At 47.3% G+C, this 19,506-nt stretch overlaps 1 pseudogene; it reads right to left on the bottom strand.

The window, feature by feature from the left end:
• Nucleotides 1-372: 372 nt before the first annotated feature.
• On the bottom strand, nucleotides 373-2,218 carry LOC119350608 (annotated as a pseudogene).
• Between the last annotated feature and the right edge of the window lie 17,288 nt (nucleotides 2,219-19,506).

Genomic DNA, 19,506 nt, shown 5'->3' with positions numbered 1-19,506 from the left:
TTCAGTTTTCACTGAATGGCCGTTTTCACTCGACAAATTCACAAAGAAGTTACCCATGGCAGATGGCACTCAGAGCGCACGTTTGCTTCCATCTTTCCTTTGCAAGAATTAACAATTCCCGGATGTCAAATCCAAACAAGTGACGAATACACAGACTGGCTTCTCTTAATCAGATCATTAGGCAAATCGGCATATGATCCGGAAATAAGATGCTGCACGAGTAAGCCAGGAATGCCAGCATACAAATTACAGTTAAGTAGCTGAACAACAAAATAGGCACTTGCTACGGCTACGCAACATTGAATATCAGACAAATTGACAGCCAACGACCATAGTTAAGAAATAACGACATACCAATATAAGCAGACAAGTTCATTCTCCAAGCTCCATGAAAGGGATATGCGGACTTGGTGAGTAAGGCTCTGTATACCCCATCATCAAGATAGGCCGCTGGTCATCAATAAGGAGGGACCAAGCAACAGTAATCTCCAATTTACAGTCACCAAGGTTAAATTCTTTTTGACTTACGTTGCTGGATTCCGGTGTGAAGACAAAACAATGACTCGTGCAACCTGATTGTTCCAAGATCTCCATGAGAATTTCTAGCCTTCCTTCTCTTTTTACCGAAACAACTTGCCTTGACAGATCCAGATAGCCCCCTTCACCCACGGGAATTGTTCCAGCTTTTGAACCAAACAGAAAAACATGCTCAGATGGGCTCTCGGAAGGTAGCGAGGAACAAACAACTCGGATGCCATTTTCAGAAGGCAGTGAGCCCTCTTGAACACGGATACTAAGGATAGTGGCTTGGAGCGATTGTTCAAGATGCTCACAGCACAACTCTATTGTGCAAAAGTGGCCACTGAGGTGACGCGTAGAAAAAGTATCACCAACATCACCATTATAAGAGAAGGCTTTACTGATCAATGCTCTATCTTCAGACTTTGTTGTGCCCTTTTGTTTTAGTTGGATTTCAATGTTGACGGTGTCCATAGAGATAATTGCACGAGACGGGCCAGTCAAGTGCAAAAAAGGATCCTGCAAACATCATCATTCAACATTAACTAATCAACAAGGATGCACACAATTAAGAAAAAAGAAGAAAAGGAAACTACCCACACTTACATGCTCCGTGAGGAGTTGGTAGTCATCCCTAGTGCGAAAGAAGAGAATGTTGCGACGATTGTCCACATCATGTCAGGCGGCAACCACACCGTACACCTTCCAAGTTGTGGCCTTTTACTTTTGCAACTTCAATGGAGTAGATTTGCATGGTCCTCCGGCAACCAGCATCCGATGGGACGTGGCCTGGTATGCAGTGTGTAAAGAGCATGGGGCTTAGTGAAGTACTTCCTCGGTCCCAAGATAAATGTCTTGAGCTTAGTATAAATTTGTACTAGAGCTAGTACAAAGTTGAGACACTTATTTTGAGACGGAGGGAGTATGTGTTAATCAGACATGAACTAACTAAATAATCCATTCAAGCAGACACATTAATATGTACAGCCACACATATCCATACATGTTTACTCACTCGTGTCTTCGAAGCTGCAGCCGTTACTGTGCGTGTGTTCCCAGCGACTAATGTAGTTAGCGAAGTTGCTCTCCTCAATCATCTTCATCTCCTTCTCCTCGTCCTCATCCTCCTCCCACTCTATGTCCTGATCTTCGCGTATGGATAGCAATTTCATAGTAAAACTCGGTACCCATCTACCGAGCCAGTCGAAAACTGCCGTGATCAACTGCAATGTGGAGATATAGTGCACGAAGGGCTCACAAGTAAATATGCATGTTGCTAGAAATTTCGTCTCTGTTGAGACTAGTTGGCGCATGTCATCCCACAGCTCATCGATCAGCCACAAGAGCGAGTTCAGTTTTAAGCACTGTATGGTTTTAAGCCGAACCTCGGCGCCACCTCCAGCACCATGGTGTCTGCCTCCACCGCAGACATGTTTCTGGCTGTCTCGGCTATGGATATGAAGATAGTAACCAGCAGCTCCTTGAAATGCTCCTCCGTTTCCTTCTCACCATCAACGCCAATCCGGCGCCGGGTCGCAGGGATGCTCATCTCACTTACATCGCCAATCGGGGGCTGGATCGCGAATAAGGTCAACCGGAGCAAAGAATCGACCCGGCTTAGGATCCTTCGCGACACCTGGATCATATCATCTTGCAACTGTAGCAGATCCTTGTGACCTGTGGACCCGCCATGTCCCATCTCAATCACCTTCTTCTCCAGGACCCAGGGACGAATCCAAGGGGGGGCGAGGGGGGGCTAGACCCCCCCCTAACGATCTCATTTTACTCGGTAGCGAGTAGCAGGTCGGTAGAAAAAAGTGGATATTTAGCTAATATCGCCCCCCCTGACCACCTGAAGCCCAACTAAATCACAAAGCCCATCTTTTAACACCCCGCAGGAAATAGCCCAGCGCGAAGGGAGACGGTCAGATCGTTTGATTTTCCATCGTCCGATGCCTGTCGCCAAGGTCTAGCTGTCTAGGGTAGTTCCTGACCAGCGCCGTTTCAATCTGAGTCCATGACCAGCGCCGTTTCTGAGCTCTAGGGCAGTTCATGACCAGCGCCGTTTCAATTTGAGCGGACAATCCTTGCTTAGACGAGATAGCGTCTAACGTGAACGAGGGCCATCTTGCGCGGACGCGCGGCCGGCCGGCCGCGCAACCAGTGGAGAGAAGCGGCGACCAAGGAAAGGGTTAGGTTAGTCTATTTCTTACTCATTGGTTTGTCCTTGCTTATGTTTCTAAATCAGATTAATGGATGCCTTCAGAACTACACAAGTCGAATGGTAGTGACTGTATAAAAGTAAAAGATTGGGGACATATCCCTGTACGGCTGTACCCATCGGACAAGCTTTTGCATTGTTTATCCCATCCAATAGTAGAAAGATTTAGTTCATTCACACGTGAATTGCTTTGGCATTTGATGGTAACTTTTGATAAAAATTCAACTTGCTCACAGCAGAATATGTTTTGACGAAGATTTAGTTCGTTAACAAGGCTGTCTCTTCTATTTTTTTTACGAGTCTCTACACTAGAGGAATTTTTTTTTGCCCCCCCTATGTTCAAATCCTGGCTCCGTCCCTGCCAGGACCTGAATCCGGCTGATACTTTCCTCCGTGAGCTTCGCGGCAGCGCACACTTCCTGGCTCAACATGGACACTGGCGAGGACGTTGAGATGGCGCCGGACCTAAAGGCGAAGGGCACTAGTGACGCATTCGTGCTAAGCGAGGAGCTCTATGGGCCGCAAAGTTGATGCAGCAGAGCGCTAGCCAGATCGAGGTCCTGCAGGAGAAGATGATTTCGACGGGATGGTGCGGGTCCGAACACATGGATCTGTTGAAGTTGAAATCTGATCTGCTCGACGTGTCGGAAAGGATCTTACGCCTGGCCGATCCCGAGATCCAGGCCCAGAGCAAGATCGGCGAGGACGCGGTGGTTGTGTTGCCCGATCCGGCCGCAAAGGAGGAGACCCAGGAGACGATCGTTGGTCAGGCAGACAATACGTTCCTCTCGGAGTCCCTACCCAAATTCATCATTGACATCTTGTCGAAGTTCCAAGAAGAGGTCGGCGACGTCGCTTCGGTGCTCGAAGCAGAAAGGAGTGGAAGGAGGCAGCGGCAGCGCTAGGCTTTGCCTTCAGGTTAGAGCTGTGCTGCAAGCGGATCGACGAGCTGTCGCGCGAGATGCGCGAAATACTGAGATCGTTCTCGGCGGAGAAGAAGGATCTAGTTAAGACCATGACCATGTTTACTTCTGAGCCGTACGTCCACCGCATCGCCAAACTGAAAAGGATCTCTGAGCGGATCACTACGCTTCGGTGGCTGGACCCAGGTCTTGACTCCAAAGTGAAATCAAAGCTCGTCCGGTTGAAATCGGAATCCTTCTTATCAGCCATGGAGGGGGAGAGGGAAGGTGTTGCGGGAGGAGACGGGGCCAAATCTTCCGCGGAGATGGACAAGTCATTCGCTGCTTACCGTCTCTTCTGGGAACGGACATGGGGCACTGACTACAGCTTCGAACATCAGAGCGAGTAACAATCCTAGTTAGGTTTCTTCCTCATTTACTGCGTGTCTAAGGCCTTGTTCGCTTTGGAAGGGTTTGAAGAGGTTTGAAAGGGATTGGAGGGGATTAAATCCCTTGCAAGTGAAAATCCTTCTCAAACCTTCCCAATCCCCTTCAATCCCTATGGCAAGGGGATTAACCGAACATGGCCTAAAGCGGGCTGATTCCTCCTATAAGAGCAGGAATTCACTCTGAAGTATTTTACCTGATTGTTACTGTTTTATTTTTCTTGAATGGATCTTGAAAGGAGTCTAGTTACTTCATGGTAGATCTCTAACGCATGCTTCGATTGGCGGCGTGCAGCATTATTGAGCCCCATGCAATTTACGGGTGAATAGCTCCCATGCGACGTCGTTGGTGTGAACTGTCTCTCATGCGACGTAGTTGGTTGTAATCGCTCTCATGCGACATCTTCGTTGGAAAAAATAGCTCCCATGCGACACTGCTGCCTAATCCAAAGACACATGTTTAAAACTCGAATCAGGTGAGCGGGACCCACAGCATGGGACCCACTAACTTATCCAACTCAGCATTGGTCAGGTGAGCGGGACCCACAGCGTGGGACCCACTAACTTATCCAGGTCAGCATTGGTACAAGAGGACACCGAGCCGTGCCCCGAGCCGTGCAGCACCCGAGCCCATCCTCCCCCCTCCCCCTCCCCGACCGTTGTTGTTCTTTTTCTCCGGCGACGACGCGCAGCAACGCCGTTCCGGGCCGCGACCTAGCAATGTCGAGCTCCGCTTCAGCCTCCCGCCGCTCATGGCCGCGCTATGGCGCAGTGCCCATGACAAGATGCCCTGCATGCCCATGTATCGCACCCCTGAAGCGGCTAGTCACAACGACCGACAAGAATGGCAACCTTGGGCGGGAATTCGTGAAATGCGAGAGCAAACCAGAGCAGGGAAAGGTGAGATGTTACTTCTCAATATGCCAATTTTGGTTTTTGTCTCCCAATTTCATATTTGCCCATTTTTCCCCATCGGATTTGGGATTTAGGGTTCATCTTTCCGATTTCAGAAATTGAAGCAATGCACCCATTTTGAGTGGCTAGATGAGTACATAGAGCAGATTCAACTGGAGGGTGCATCAGGGGAGCTCGATTTACTGTTGGAGGCGGAGAAGTTGGGCAAGTTTTGATCGGGCGCATCTGGATCCGGGGCCCCTGGATCTGGCAATTCCATCGGGGGCGCCCGCCCTTCCATTGGTGCTACTGTGGGGGATGCAGGAGTGACGGCAGAGCTGAAGAAGCTGAACAAGCAGATGAAGAAACTCATCAAATTGCAGAAGCAGGGCAATTTGATGGGGCTCATGGCCGCACTTTTTTATGTTTGTGTAATTGGTCTCGCATTTGTTTATGTGATGATAATTAGTCGTAAGTGAATAGATTGGGCATCATTTGTAATCGGGATGATATGTACATTTGAATAAAAGTGTTGCGCTGTATGAATTCAGCATGTCCTCTCCACTCTGTTTCGGCCCCGTTTTTTATTTCTTCAGTTCGTCATCAGTTTCAGTTTCAGTGGTAGAGGGAGAAAAGGAAAAAAAGGTTCGTTCACAGTTGCCCGAAAAGGCCAGGCCCATATAGAAGTTAGGCAGGGCCGAATAGAACATATCCAGGCCCATTGATAAAAGGAGTGCAAAAAAAGTGCACACGGTCATTGACATCGATATATCTTTTCGGCTTTAGATCATTTCACAAATTTTAAGTTTCCTGCAGTCACCTTTTTTGAGATAACTCATCTGATAATTATTTGAGATATTTTTATGCATAAGCTATTTGAGATAATTATTTGAGCAGTCTTTGTGAACCAAAAAAGTTGCAATTGTTTGGTTCTAGTTTATTTCAACCAAGCACCATTTCTTAATATATTTTTTTACTTGTGCTATGGTGTTTTCAAAGTTTTTACTCGTGTGTTTCAACCGAAAAAGGTTGTGCCCAAAAAAGAAGACATCTAGTGTGCCCCTAGTAGCATCTCCTTACAACATAGAGGGGCATCCCTTTACAACCAGGGGCGGATCCATACTTGGTCATGGGTGTACACCCAAATCTTTTGGCTAGACATTTTTATATATGGTGTATACTTTAATACATTCAGTGCCCAAATGACCTTTCTCGCTAATGCCATGTTTGGCAGCAAAAAATGACATAGCAAGCATGATTTAAACATCAAACAACACTTGCGCATGTCATCAGCACCAGATAATTAGCATTTTTCTTGCCCATTGTCTTCAAATGCATTGTATACCAACTGTATGATTATGTAGTACAGTACATAATCTTTATTGTCAATTTCTTGGTAACGTACATTTTAGATACCAGATCAATTGTTTTTAGTACACATGGCCACATAAATAAAATGCAATGGAGAAACTTTAGGACCAAAAAAACATATAGATAGATAGTGGGGCATCGGGTACCCTAGTAGCATAGATAGATAAAACATATAGAGGGGCATCCCCCCACTACATATAGTTCATAAAACATGAAAGTAAAATAATTAAAACTAGATATATAAAAGACACGGGCACACACGCCCGAACCAACACAAACACAAACTAGAGCCCCAAACTAGATAGATAGAAGACTCGCCCCTTGAACAACTCCTTGGCCCCTCCTCCTTGCCACTCCTTGGCCCCTCCTCCTTGGGCCCCTCACTCGTCATCCTCCGGCATCTGGTAGGGGAGGGTGTGCATGCCGTTGGGGTGAGGGAAGATGTGGTGGAAGTTGGTGAAGATGTTGTAGGTCGTGAACGCGATAAACTCGCATCCACACCAGAACACCTGGCCGAGGAGGTGGTGAGCATCGTAGGGGTTGGTGAAGGTGACGTGGAGGCCGATGACGAGGCCGTTGGCGTTGCCATCGTACTGCTCGTGGAGGTGGAACATGGGCGGAGTGCCCGGAGGGAGGTGGCGGTAGCCGGCTTGGAGGAAGAAGCGAGCGAACTCTCTAGGGCCCCTCCACCTAGAGATGGCCCACACCCTCAGGCTATTCTCGACGACGACTCCGGCCGGGTACTGCCTCTCCGGCACGGTGGGAGGGCGATGGTAGGTAGGGCCGTTGAACTGCATGGTGGCTCAAGTGGGATTTGGCTCGAAAAGAAGAAGGGGAGGAGGCTTGAGAGATGAGTGTGAGAGGATGAGGAAATGGTGCCCTTTTATAGCCGCGTTGCAGCTATGGTCAATGTGTACACGGTGCCTTCTGGATCGTTTTCTCTTCTCCGTTCGCACTGGCATAAGTAATTGCGGGCATTAATTCAAAAAACGGCGGCCAGAGCATCCAAAGAGGCACGGGCAGCACAGGCGAGTTGCATCATTTCGTGCACTTGCATCGGCGGTGACGCCGCGTGGGAAACAGACTCGTTCATCCGCGCGTGACACTGAAAAAAGAGCTGCACCACCGACGCGTCCGTCTCGTTCAAACATGCATTTGTTAAAATAGCTTAGATGCGACGTACCTATACGCTGCGCCCCTGCCGTGCTTTACTGCGTCGATGCGTGCATGCAATGGCGGGCTAGGTGTTCACGAGCAAAGAATAGCTAGGCTGCGACGTTGCATGGCATGCATGGGACAGGGATGGCCCACATGTCATTGACCCTCTCGCATGCAGCCCATCCCCCTCTCGACGGCCGTGCGCACGCACGCCAGGCTCTGCCGGGCCCGATCCGCTCGGCCCAACGGTCACTTAGATGATCCCCCGCTCAACATTATCTGTTCGTCAGAGAGAAAAAACGGTGGCCAATCAGATTGGAGCCCACGGATCGCCCCCACGGAATCCTTCTAGAAGGCCTATCCGACGGCCGCAGTTTGGCGTTAGGGTTAGATCGACGGTGGACGTTTGGCGCTAGGGTTACATGGGCTTTGGAGGCAGTCAATGGGGTTTTGAAAGGTTTGACCGAACATTCAAATGTGTATAACTAATTCAAAAAAAATCTAAAAAATGAAAAACCTGCGCATATAGCCTTTTTATGTTACATAGTTATGATATAAAATGATAAACTTGATCTAATGATCTTTGCTTGAAAAAACCTTCACAAATTGGACTATCTCGACTGAGGTTGCATGGAGTTCACAGGAGTGAGAAGAGGGTTTGAGGTTTTGAAAATGCAAAAAAATCAAAAACATCACCTTAGCTTCATTTTAGAGTGACTAAGGAGGATCTGAAGTTATTTTTGCATTTAAAATTTTTAAACTTGTTCTATTGCTAACTTTGTATTAAAGGGTGTTTTTTCAAAAATAAATTAAATAATATGAATACTTATTCAAAAAAAGGTGAGACTTCGTATTGATCCTATATAGGTATAATATAAGCTAAGAAAATCTTTTTTGGGTGATTTTGAGAAGGTCGAAAAAAACTTGCTTAGAAATGGGGCCGTTTTCCCTTACTTTGGAGCCTGTTTGGTCAACATTGTCCGTGACTATGAGTTGGAATTCACAAAAAGGGTTGGATTTATGAACTAAAGTGCATAGTAGTACATAAAACGATGCAACATCACAGAACAAACAAATGAACTCAAAAAATATTGAAGATAGGTTCAAATTTGAATATCGGTTCAAATTTGAATTTTATTTCAAGTCAAATCAACATCATAGCACATAAGTTATCACATGAAAGAACATAAGTTTTCACATCAAATGACAACAAACTTAAGTTTTCACATCACATTTGAATGTTTTCGACTCTATTTCTTCTGCTTCTTTCTACCACTCGATTTCTTCTGCTTTTTTCCACCGTTTGGTTCCACGGCGCATAGTTTGTTGATGCTGATGCTCTTGCTTTTTGGCCCCCTCAACTTTTGCACCTGACCATGTCTCACTTCTTCAGTTTGCACTTCTGCAGATTGAGTAGATGGCACACATTGTTCAACTACTTCAGTTTGCAACTCAACACTTGGCAGCACAACCTCCAAACATGGCAACACAGTTGTCAAAGCAGATTCGAATGGCAGCACAACAGTTGCTTCATCTGCAACAGTTTCAGATTGCCCTAGCGTCTGCAAAACAGATTCAGTATGCATCACATCGTCCAAAACACAAACACTTAGCTCATGTTCAGCAGTAACAGTTTCAGTTAGCTCCATATCTTTGTCACCAAACATTATCTGCTTAGTGCTCTTCCTTCTATAGCCACTGAGTCTTGCTTTTTTCACTGGCCAGCATTGTTCAACAACAAGCGGTGGGGCTTTTTCTGCATGCTTCCTCCTAAAAAATAAAGCATTTGACTTGGTTAGATACTAGAACAAGTAGCAAAATCAAAAACTTGCAAAAACAGTAACATAAACATACTTTGGCCTCTGAGGAGTGTAGATGCACTTGGATGAACCAATTCTGTGCCCAAGTACCTCACACAACTTGCACCTATTTTTGTTACCTTTTTGAGCCCTTTTGGGCTTATCATTCTTTTCCTTTTCCTTTTCCCCCTTCTTACTACAACCACCTTTCTCAAACCAAGCTTTGAATCTGCTCTGTTTAGGCCTCCCAGCCTTTCTTCTAGTGACAGGGGGACACAAGGTAAATTCTATTTCCACCTCAGGCCACTGAGATTGGTCAGTCAGTGCAGGAATTGGACTTGCATATGCAGCTTTGAATTTTTGTACTGAATAATACTCATGCAAATATGGGTGCATATTTAACCTGGGTTTAGATGCCAAAAAAAGTATGGAATGCTCACATGGTTTTCCAGTGTGTTGCCATTCTTGCCAAGTGCACTCATGCAACTCAGTATTTACCACATGCCTCTTGCCACTCTTTGTATCTCTAACTTCAGCACCCCACAAGGAAGATTTCTCGACAGATAGATGTGAAAGATTTCTACTCCTGTTGACCACCTGTTGTACCACTGCTGGAAGCTTGTCCCCTTCCAAAATATTAGCAATTTTTCCTCTCAACTCCCACAAACGCATGATCATGATTCTTATTTGGTCCACCATGTCATGCACAGGCAAGTCTTTCAAATGCTTCACTTTGTTGTTAAAACTTTCTGCCAAGTTGTTATTGATATGATCACATTTTATGGCAGTATTAAAACCTGATCTATACCACAACAGAGAGTGTTGGGTGTTCAACCATGAAGCAAATTCATTATCACTACATGATGCCAATATCTTACCAAGGTGATAGGAATGTGTCTGTCTGGTGTAGGATCTTGCTGCTGGCCACATGCGCCCAGATTCATCTCCTCTGAATTTTTTTATCAGATTCATCCACATATGTCCAAAGCACTCCCTCTGCTCAGCATGGGGGAAAACACTTTTTACTGCATTTTCCAACCCTTTACATGCATCTGTGTGGATGGCCAAAGGAGAAACTGGCCCTATGCATCTTTTCAGTTGCATCATGAACCATATCCATGATGCCTCTGTCTCTGATTGAAACATTCCTATTGCAATTGGGAACATCCAGTTGTGTCCATCTAGAGCATTGCATGCAGCCAACTGACCATTCCACTTTCCAGTCAAAAAAGATGAGTCTATGCTCAAATATGGACGACAACCTGCTTTGAATCCATCTATGCAAGGCTTCAAACACATAAAAAACTTGCTGAATAAAACCTTGCCATCCTCTGTTACCTCTGTATCTATCTCCACTACACTCCCAGGTGACCTCTTCTCCACCTCTGCTTTAAAACTATACAACATCCTAAATGTATTTGCCCAGTCACCATACAATGATTTCATGGCCCTTTGTTTTGCTTTCCACACTGTGGTATATTGCAGCTGGATGGGGTACAACTTCTCCAAGTCAACTTTAAGCCTCTTTGCAGTAGTGTTTGGAGTCTTGGCTAAAATAGGAGTAATCTTCTCTGTAACCCAAAGCTATGATGTCATCTTTGAAACTCTCTGTGAAGTGGTCATACATGTATGCTGGTGTGGTATTTGATTTACCCTTACTGTACTTCCATCAGGTTGTAGTCTGGCAGACAAGTACCATTTGCAAGGATTGCCACCACCATCATAACCTTTGCACCGAGCATAAAATTTCTTTCGATCAGTCCACATAGTCTTGGCATCAAACTCTTTTTTCACTGCATAGGTCCTGAAAGACATCCTAAACTCCTTCATGCTTGGCCACAACTTTCCCACCTCAATAACTGGGTTCTCTTTGTCATACAAACAAACCAGCTCATTATCATCTGCATCATCCACATCATCTGCAGCCTCTCTCATCAGGTGTTCTTCATCCTCATTTGCATTTCTAGGGCCTGTGTTACCTTCAGCTGGCAAAGAACTGTCATCCTTCTCCTTATCTTTGTCATCAACTTGAATGCCAAACATTTCGGCCATATCAATGTCAGATATTGGTGTAATGACCAAATCTGTTTTTTCATTCAACTCTACTACATTCCAGTCAACAACAATCTTCCTAGCACCATGGGTTCCCTCCTCTCCATCTGCATCAATCCCAGTATCTTCAGCTACTATAGTCGGTTCAGTCAACAATGCCAACATCTTCTTTTGTGAAGCCCACTCATCATCTTCCATCTGTGCAGCCATCTTTGATGGCACATAACCAACTCTGGAATGAGTTTGCAGATCAATTAGCTCTGCATAAAATGTTACTTGTTTGCTTGCCCATCCTCCTTGCTGATCAATTTCAGCAACCATGGATTCTCCATCTTCAATTCTCACATATTCACCATTATAGTTATCGAAACGTTGCAGAGATACCTCTTGTTCTGGACGCCAAACAATACTCTCCCCAATTCTCTCCACCAAATTGCCCACGGCCTTCTCCTTCATGATCTCCAATTCCTGGGGATCAACATCTGCAAAATCGACATCCAACCTCACGGTGGTATCTCTATCAATGTCTTGGACACTGCCATCACTGAGCTTGGCTTTACAGGGAAAAAATTCCACTATAATTGCGAATGTGGTGGCAGAACCTGAACCTCCCCTGTTTTGTCAATGGCAGGCAGCGGCGGCAGTCACTACCAAATCGAGTTCGATTCTAAATCGCCAAGAAAAGAGGGTGCCATTACCGATTTGAAGCACTGTCTCCTCGGGGCAGCCCGTCTCCTCGCTCCATCTCATCTAGCCCTCGCTCCATCTCCTATCCAATCAAGCAACAGGGGCAGCATGAGGCCACAGATTTATTCAAAATTCAGTGGAATGGGAGTAGTGTTTGGAAAATACTCACTCGCAATAGCCGCTGCAGGGATAGGCGCTCCACCACCGGGCCGCGGAGAAGAAACAACCCCCGGATCCAATGGAGCCCGATTCTAAATCGCCAAGAAACAGAGGGCAGCATGAGGCCACAGATCGGGGAGTGGGACTAGGGTTTCGGGCTCACCTCGCAATAGCTCTGCCGCTGCCGAGAAATGCGCTCCACCACCGCGGAGAAGAAACCACTGCCGGAGAAGATGCTTACGGCGGCGCCGCTCGCCCAGTCCAGCACGGGCGAGTCGAGCACGGTCACACAGTCGCCGGTCGAGTCGTGGACGGTTGACTCTTGACTACGTGGCCATAGGTGGACCCCACCAGTCAGAGCACATAACCCCCAGTGTCCTAACCAAATCTCAGCCTAACGGACAGCCAACTAGCCGCGTAAATGGTGTGTCGCATGGGAGCTATTTTTTCCAACGAAGATGTCGCATGCAAGCTATTACAGCCAACGACGTCGCATGAGAGACAGTTCACACCAACGACGTCGCACGGGAGCTATTCACCCGCAATTTACACATTGCACACCGGGCCGCATCCCGGTTGACGCTGTTGCGGGGAGCACCTTGCAGATTAACTCCATCAAAGTCTCTGCAGCAGCAGAACTTGGGCATTCACTGGAGGTGTATGGAGTGGTAGCGGCCCGAGACGCAGGCACGCAGCATACCGTCATCGCAACCCTCTCTTCCTTCATACATGGAATGACTGCCAAATCCTCACAAAACAAGTACACATGTTGCTTTATTGTCTTATATACTCTCTTGTTTGTTGCCTGCATCGTTGTTAATAATTAGTTAATGGCAAATGCTGATTCTCGCAGGATCCTTTTTTTGCAATTGACTGGGCCAGTACGCGCGATTGTGTCTATGGATACTGTTTACATTGAAATCCAACTAAAAGTAAAGGACAAAACAAAATCTGAGGATAGAGCACTGGTCAGTACATTCTACCTTTATAATGCTGAGCAACATGGAAGTTTCCTTGTCAGCAGCCCCTTATGCATAGTGGAACTATGCTGTGAGAGACTTCAAGAGTCAGTCCATGCCACTATCCTGAGTGCAGTAGTTAAACCCCACGAAGGGTCATCTCCTTTTCCACATGGCGGAAGAATTGTCTGCTCTTCACTACCTTGTCATGGTTATGAAGATATCACTGGGCTCCCATCTACGGAAGTTGTGCTGCTTGAGTCACAAGATGGAAGAATGCCAATGGCTAGAAATGGTCACCTTGATCTGATAAGGCGTGTGATTTCTGTGGAATTAAGAGGAAAGCTGAAATTTATCATAAAGACCTATTCACCTTCACACCCTGCTGAGATGGCTACTTAAACCCTGTTTGGTTCATAAGTTCTAGGACTTTTTTTAGTCCCAATTTATAAGTCCCAAGTCCCTAGAAAGTCCCTACATGTTTGGTTCCTGGGACTTATAAGTCCCTATAAGACCATATTACAACTATAAGTCCCTATAAGTCCCTCCTTGAGAGTCTTATTTCATAAGTCCCAAATGCCCACTTTAAGTCCCTATAAGTCCCTCCTGTTTGGTTTAGATGGGACTTATAGGGACTTTTTAAGTCCCTAAGCTAATAAGTCCCTGGAAACAAACACCCTTTTATGATGTCCTCTTCACACCCGAAAAATGCAACATAAGTAAAAAAACATGTAACCTTGGTGGTGGCTCTAAGGTGGAGATTACTGTTGCTTGGTCCTTCCTTCCCGCATCGAAGATGCTATCTTGATAAATAGATACATGGACCCTGTGTATGTAAGTCTCCCCTGTCGCTCTGTCATCTATTGTACAATCTTGTCAAACTATATCAACCTTTTGATTACTGAAAGCTATGTGAAATGTTTAAATACCGAGGTATATGAATTAATTGTAAATCGTTGTGTTATGCTTGATAACCAATCATGTTAAGGAAAATGTCTTTGACTATTGTTTTCTCAAACGATTCATTTGCCAACCAAATTGGACTGCTTTCTCCTGTGAGCTACATCAACAGACTCTTGCCCTCTGCTTTTTGCTGAAACCTCACCCCCTTGTATTGTTTATGTCCCTCTGATCAGGGACCCAATAGTCCAATTGTTTGTGCTTTTATTTTTACCGTGAAGGTGTCAATGATTATATATCTCTACCCGCAACTTGATTGGTCAGAAATATTCGTAATTTGGGTTCCTCAGCAGGTCTGCATCCACCCGTAAGGCCTTGTTTGGCAGGTCGTGGTAAGCAGGGAATTCGAGGGAACCCAGCCATGACCCTAGGCTTGTGGGTTCTTCTCCTCGACATGACGACTATGCCGCGGAGGCCTCCTGTCGCCGCCACTTGGCCTTTATCACTGTCGTTGTCCACATAGGAAGGAGCGATGTTCCCTTACCTACGTGCCGGCTCCGGGTGTCCCTGCCGCTGCCCAGCTCATCTATCTTGGCTACTGCTATTGTCGCTGGGCACAGTGCAGTGCATGACCAAGGAGCAGCTGGTGCAGATGACGGTGAAGCAGATCAAAAGAGAGCTCGCTGACATGCTCACCCGCTACCCCCATCCCGCATGGCAGGCACCGATGCCTGGCCCCTCCCCGTCTTGGTTTCGGTGACACGGCCATGGAAGCCGCATGGACGAGGTTCTTGCAAAGGACGGAGACACTGCCTGCGGCGGCGGATGCGGCTCTCTTCTTCCTCCGCTGCCATCCAAGGAACCCACAAACAGCATGCAAGAACAGGGTGAGAATCCAATCGACCAATGGACTAGCCACAGTTTCCAAGATGTCATTTACTTAACTTTTACTTTTTCTTAAGAGAAAAAAAGGAAAATGTTGGATTTGGCGAGCTGAGTTATTTGGTGTTAGATCGGGTGTTCTTAGAAGACAAGGAGCTGCAAGTGCAGGATGCTGTTGCTGCTAGTCCTCCCATGAAGAGCAGCAGCAACGACAATGACAGCTCCCAATCTGTTATTTAATCCATGCATCTAGTGAATTTGTTCAGTTTACTCCTACTCGCAAGAACTTGCCTTCTTTTTCTGTGAGATTGTTACTCCCAATATTTTGCAGGGCTAATCTGTCAGTGTTGTTTGATTCTGTTTCATATATTGAGTTCAGTTGCACTTTGTCAAATATTTGACCATCTGTTTCTTTGCTACTTGAACTTGGGAAAGAGTTTAGAAAAAGAATAGGTATTAAAACCTGTCTGTTGATTTTTTTTTCTCTTACTAGTACATGATGATCACCCTTTTGCTTGGCCACTCCTGCCTATGTCTTATGTAGTTCCTTTTCTATCTGAGTGGCAACAATTGACTCTTTAACTCATCATATACTACTTCCTCCGTTCCTAAATATAAGTCTTTTTAGAGATTCCAATATGGACTACATATGGAGCAAAATGAGTGAATCTACACTCTAAAGTATGTCTATATACATCCGTATGTAGTCTATATTGAAATCTCCAAAAAGACTTATATTTTTTTTGCGCATTAGAAAGACTTATATTTAGAAACAGAGGGAGAACTTCAAAAAAATGCTACTGTTAGTTTTGATTAGTACATGTGCATCCATTGAGATTCTATTGAACCATGATGATTTTGACCTTTTTTCTCTTGCGACCTGTAAGTTTGCATGATGGTATCTCACCAAGTCCCATAAGTTTGCATTGCCGTGTTAACTGTTACGTCAGTAGTTTTAGCAACATAATATTCTGTTTTTAAGGCTAAACTTGCCAACTCCTGTACTAGTCCTTTGATATACCCATGATAAGGCTGAAAGTGTCATTTCCTGCAATTTGCCCATCAAACCAAATCTTATTGTATTTTTGGTTTTATACAAAGTTACAAGCTGTCCTGTCCTATTAACATCATGCTTTGTCGTTAGAGTAATGGAACATGTGGATTTACAAGGAAATCAGAGCTGCACATAAGTAATGGCTCAGTAAGGTGTATGTTGTTCTTCAACTTTTCTTAGCTATCACGTAATTGATGAATGGTTTCCATACATTGCACCAGAAGTATCACTAGTAGTTCTAACATCACTGGTAATTCTACTGCTTTTTTTATCAACTTTCGTCTTTTCGATTCTGGCATTGTTGCCTTCACATGTACCATTGTCCAGCTACTTTGTTTGCAGTTCTGCAGATATACGTCCCCTTTGTGCTTCTATACAGGGAGTCTCTAGAAGTTACATAAACGGGTTTCTATGGGTTTGAGTTTGCTCTGATGAGAGGCTGGTACGGGAAAATGTTGATGTCTCTGCTCTGACATTGCGTAAATTGAGTTTGAGTCAGCTCTAATAGAGATCTTACCCTCGAATGCAGTTTTTTTATCAGATGTTTGGAGAGGTGATCTTGTTGTTCGGAGCCTTGCTATTTAGTACATGTGAGTGTCAGTTTATATGTCGAAAGGAGAAAAATGATTCTTGTATGTTGCCATGCTTATCATGAGTTATTGAAGTAGAACTATATTTTTTTGGCGTAAAAAACTTGCCTACTTCAACATTGCTCTTCTGCTTGAGTACAAACTTGGAATAAGCATTATCTGCCTCTTGCTTGGCATGTTCGCCATAAACTGCAACTCCTAGAACGTTCTCTATGTACGCCACATACCACTTCACCTAACATGATGACAGAGCAACAGTTCAAGCAGCAAGTGAAGGAATACAACATATGAAGCAAGTGAAGGAACACAACATATGAAGCAAGTGAAGGAACACCATATGAACAAAAATAACACAGCCATGCATGATCTTATACCCGAAAGCAAGTTCATTCCAGCTATGATGGTGTCACCCTACCACCACATCCAAGAGCCCCCGCGCCGCTCCATAGGGGCGGCTCGGGCTGAAACCCTAGCCGCCAGCTCCGCCACCCCTCCACCAGCTCCCTCCCTTGCCGCCGACGGGCAAAGCCTCGGTGGCGCCTGGCGGGGACGGGCCTTGCATCCCCGCGCGGTTGGTGCTCCTACGGTGCAAATGCGGGCTCATCGGTGGTGCATGTGCGGCGGCCCTCGAAGCTCCGGCGACCGACGTGGCTCTCCTACGGCTATGGGATGGCTCGACAGGGCAGGCCTCTGCACGGCGCGGGAGGAGGTCCTAGGCGGCGGCGCTCCCCTGGTCTCGCCCCGATCTGTCGTTATCTGGACACGTTGTGGCATACACGATCGGATCCATCCGGGTCCGCTCAGTTCCGCTGGGGGTCGCTCGTTCCTGTATGCCTTTGCTGCAGATCGGACGGTTCTTTGTGGCGTGGTGTTGCGAGGCTCCATCGGCGACGTTGCTCGGTGGTGGACGTGGTGGGGTGACCTACGCCCGGTGGTGCACCATGGCTGGGGCTGCAGATCCCCCCGATCTGGCTCGGTGGGTGGATGGAGCTAGGCCCAAGATTGCGGTCGGTTGTTTGCCTCCTCGTCTGATGCGGCCTCGGGCTCTGGTCAGCAGGCTTCAAGCCATGGATGTTGGCAGGCAGACGGTGGCGGGCTGGATCAGGGCGACATAGGGCCTGCTGCCATGATAATAAAGGTGGCGGTCCTCGTGCTCTTCTCGCATCACGACAATGTCCTGCATGATCGGTCCTCCTCGATTTGGTCATCGACGTGTTTTGGAACTATTGCCGGAGATCTTGCCCAGGATAGCAGATAGAATTCGGAGGTGCATGTCCATTTCAGCCTACGAGGTTCCATGAGGGCGTGCCGTGAAGCTATGTTGTTTGTTGACACCATGGGACATGTCGGCCTCTTGATTTCTATGGTGTGCACAGCTGTGGAGAAGGTCATGATGTGTCGGAGTAATTGGCCACGGATACCTCGAAGACGGCGAGACAATAATTCAAGACATCGGGGCTAGCAAAGCCCCTCAATCCGACTGCCCGGCTGCTCCTGCCGGCTCCCCGTCCGACTGCTCTGCCCGGCCGGCTGCCGGCTGCCGACTGCGCCGACCAGCCGGCTGCCAACTGCGTCAACCAGTCGGCTGCCGACTGCAGCCCGACCCAATACCGATAAGACACCGACAAGACGGCCGTACCACGATGTCATCCTGGTCGTTGATTTATAAAATGCCTCATGGGACAAGCATGACATACACCATGCCTAGCCCATGTCACAACATAGCTTGGTTTGTAGGCTACCCAAGGTAGCTTACAACCAACGCTACCACCACCCATGCCTACCACTATATAAGCTAGCCATCCATCCATCCATTGACCCATCCACACACACGTATGAGTACACATACTCATTCGGCCACACATGGCCAGGCACATGTGCCACACTAGCTAGCTAGCTCTCATTGCTACTGATCTCAGATACAGCTCCAGGAGCATCTTGTACTGCCTGATGTAGACCCCACATATATACTCAGACATGCAGGAGTAGGGGTATTATCTCTCCGGAGAGCCCCGAACCTGGGTAAACTAGCGCGTGCTACTCGCATACCCATCCCTGGATATTCCGACAGCAGTCTTGCCCATCATGATAAGCCATCCATTGGCATATGTCGCACCCAACCCCCGACATTTGGCGCCCATCGTGGGGCGATACTTTGCTACTACACTGCTGTTGGTTTCGCAGTCCGGGCGGGACCCTTTTCATCATCATTACTGCGGCGTCGCGCCGTCTCTCCGGTAGCGCTCGGGGGCTCGACATCGACACGCTCCCGGGCAGCCACACGGGACGGCGTGTCCTCATCATCGGCCTCGCCGTTCTCGCCGTCATCACCGCGGCGTCGCCGTCGTCCCTCCAGTAGCACTCGGGGGCTCGGCATCGACACGCCCCGGGGCAGCCGCACGGAAGGGCACGTCCGCGTCGTCGGCCTCGACACCGCTGAGCCTGTTCACGCTCGTACCGCTCATTTGCATCTGCTTGCAAGCTAGCTAGATGCAGGTCAACAATGGTCAAACCACTATCCATACATCGCCCAGATAATGGTGTGGTTTATTGCTAGCTTCTACCATGCACTACACCTCCATACACCACCTATACACTAGCCAGACAGTGGCCAGATGATCCGCGTACATTGGCCATATGCTACATGTACATTTGCCAAACATGAGCCGGATAATGGCTGTGCACAACTCGCCTGCTGCCCCATCCGCGTCGCTGCGCCGCTCCTATCACCGTGTTTCTGTTGCTGTTCTGCGGCGTCGGGTGCGTTGCGCCCGCGCCTGGAGGTCGGGTCGTCGCGGCCCCTCTGCTCCGGCCTCGCAGGCCCTGGCCGGATCCTGCCGCGCCCGGCGGCCCCCGCACGCCCGGCTCCGCCTGTGTCCCCGCGAGCACCTCCTGCTCGGTGCGGCGGCCAGC

This window comes from Triticum dicoccoides, chromosome 1B (assembly GCF_002162155.2).
Source record: "Triticum dicoccoides isolate Atlit2015 ecotype Zavitan chromosome 1B, WEW_v2.0, whole genome shotgun sequence".
NCBI lineage: Eukaryota > Viridiplantae > Streptophyta > Magnoliopsida > Poales > Poaceae > Triticum > Triticum dicoccoides.
This window is presented reverse-complemented; position numbering and strand designations above follow the sequence as displayed.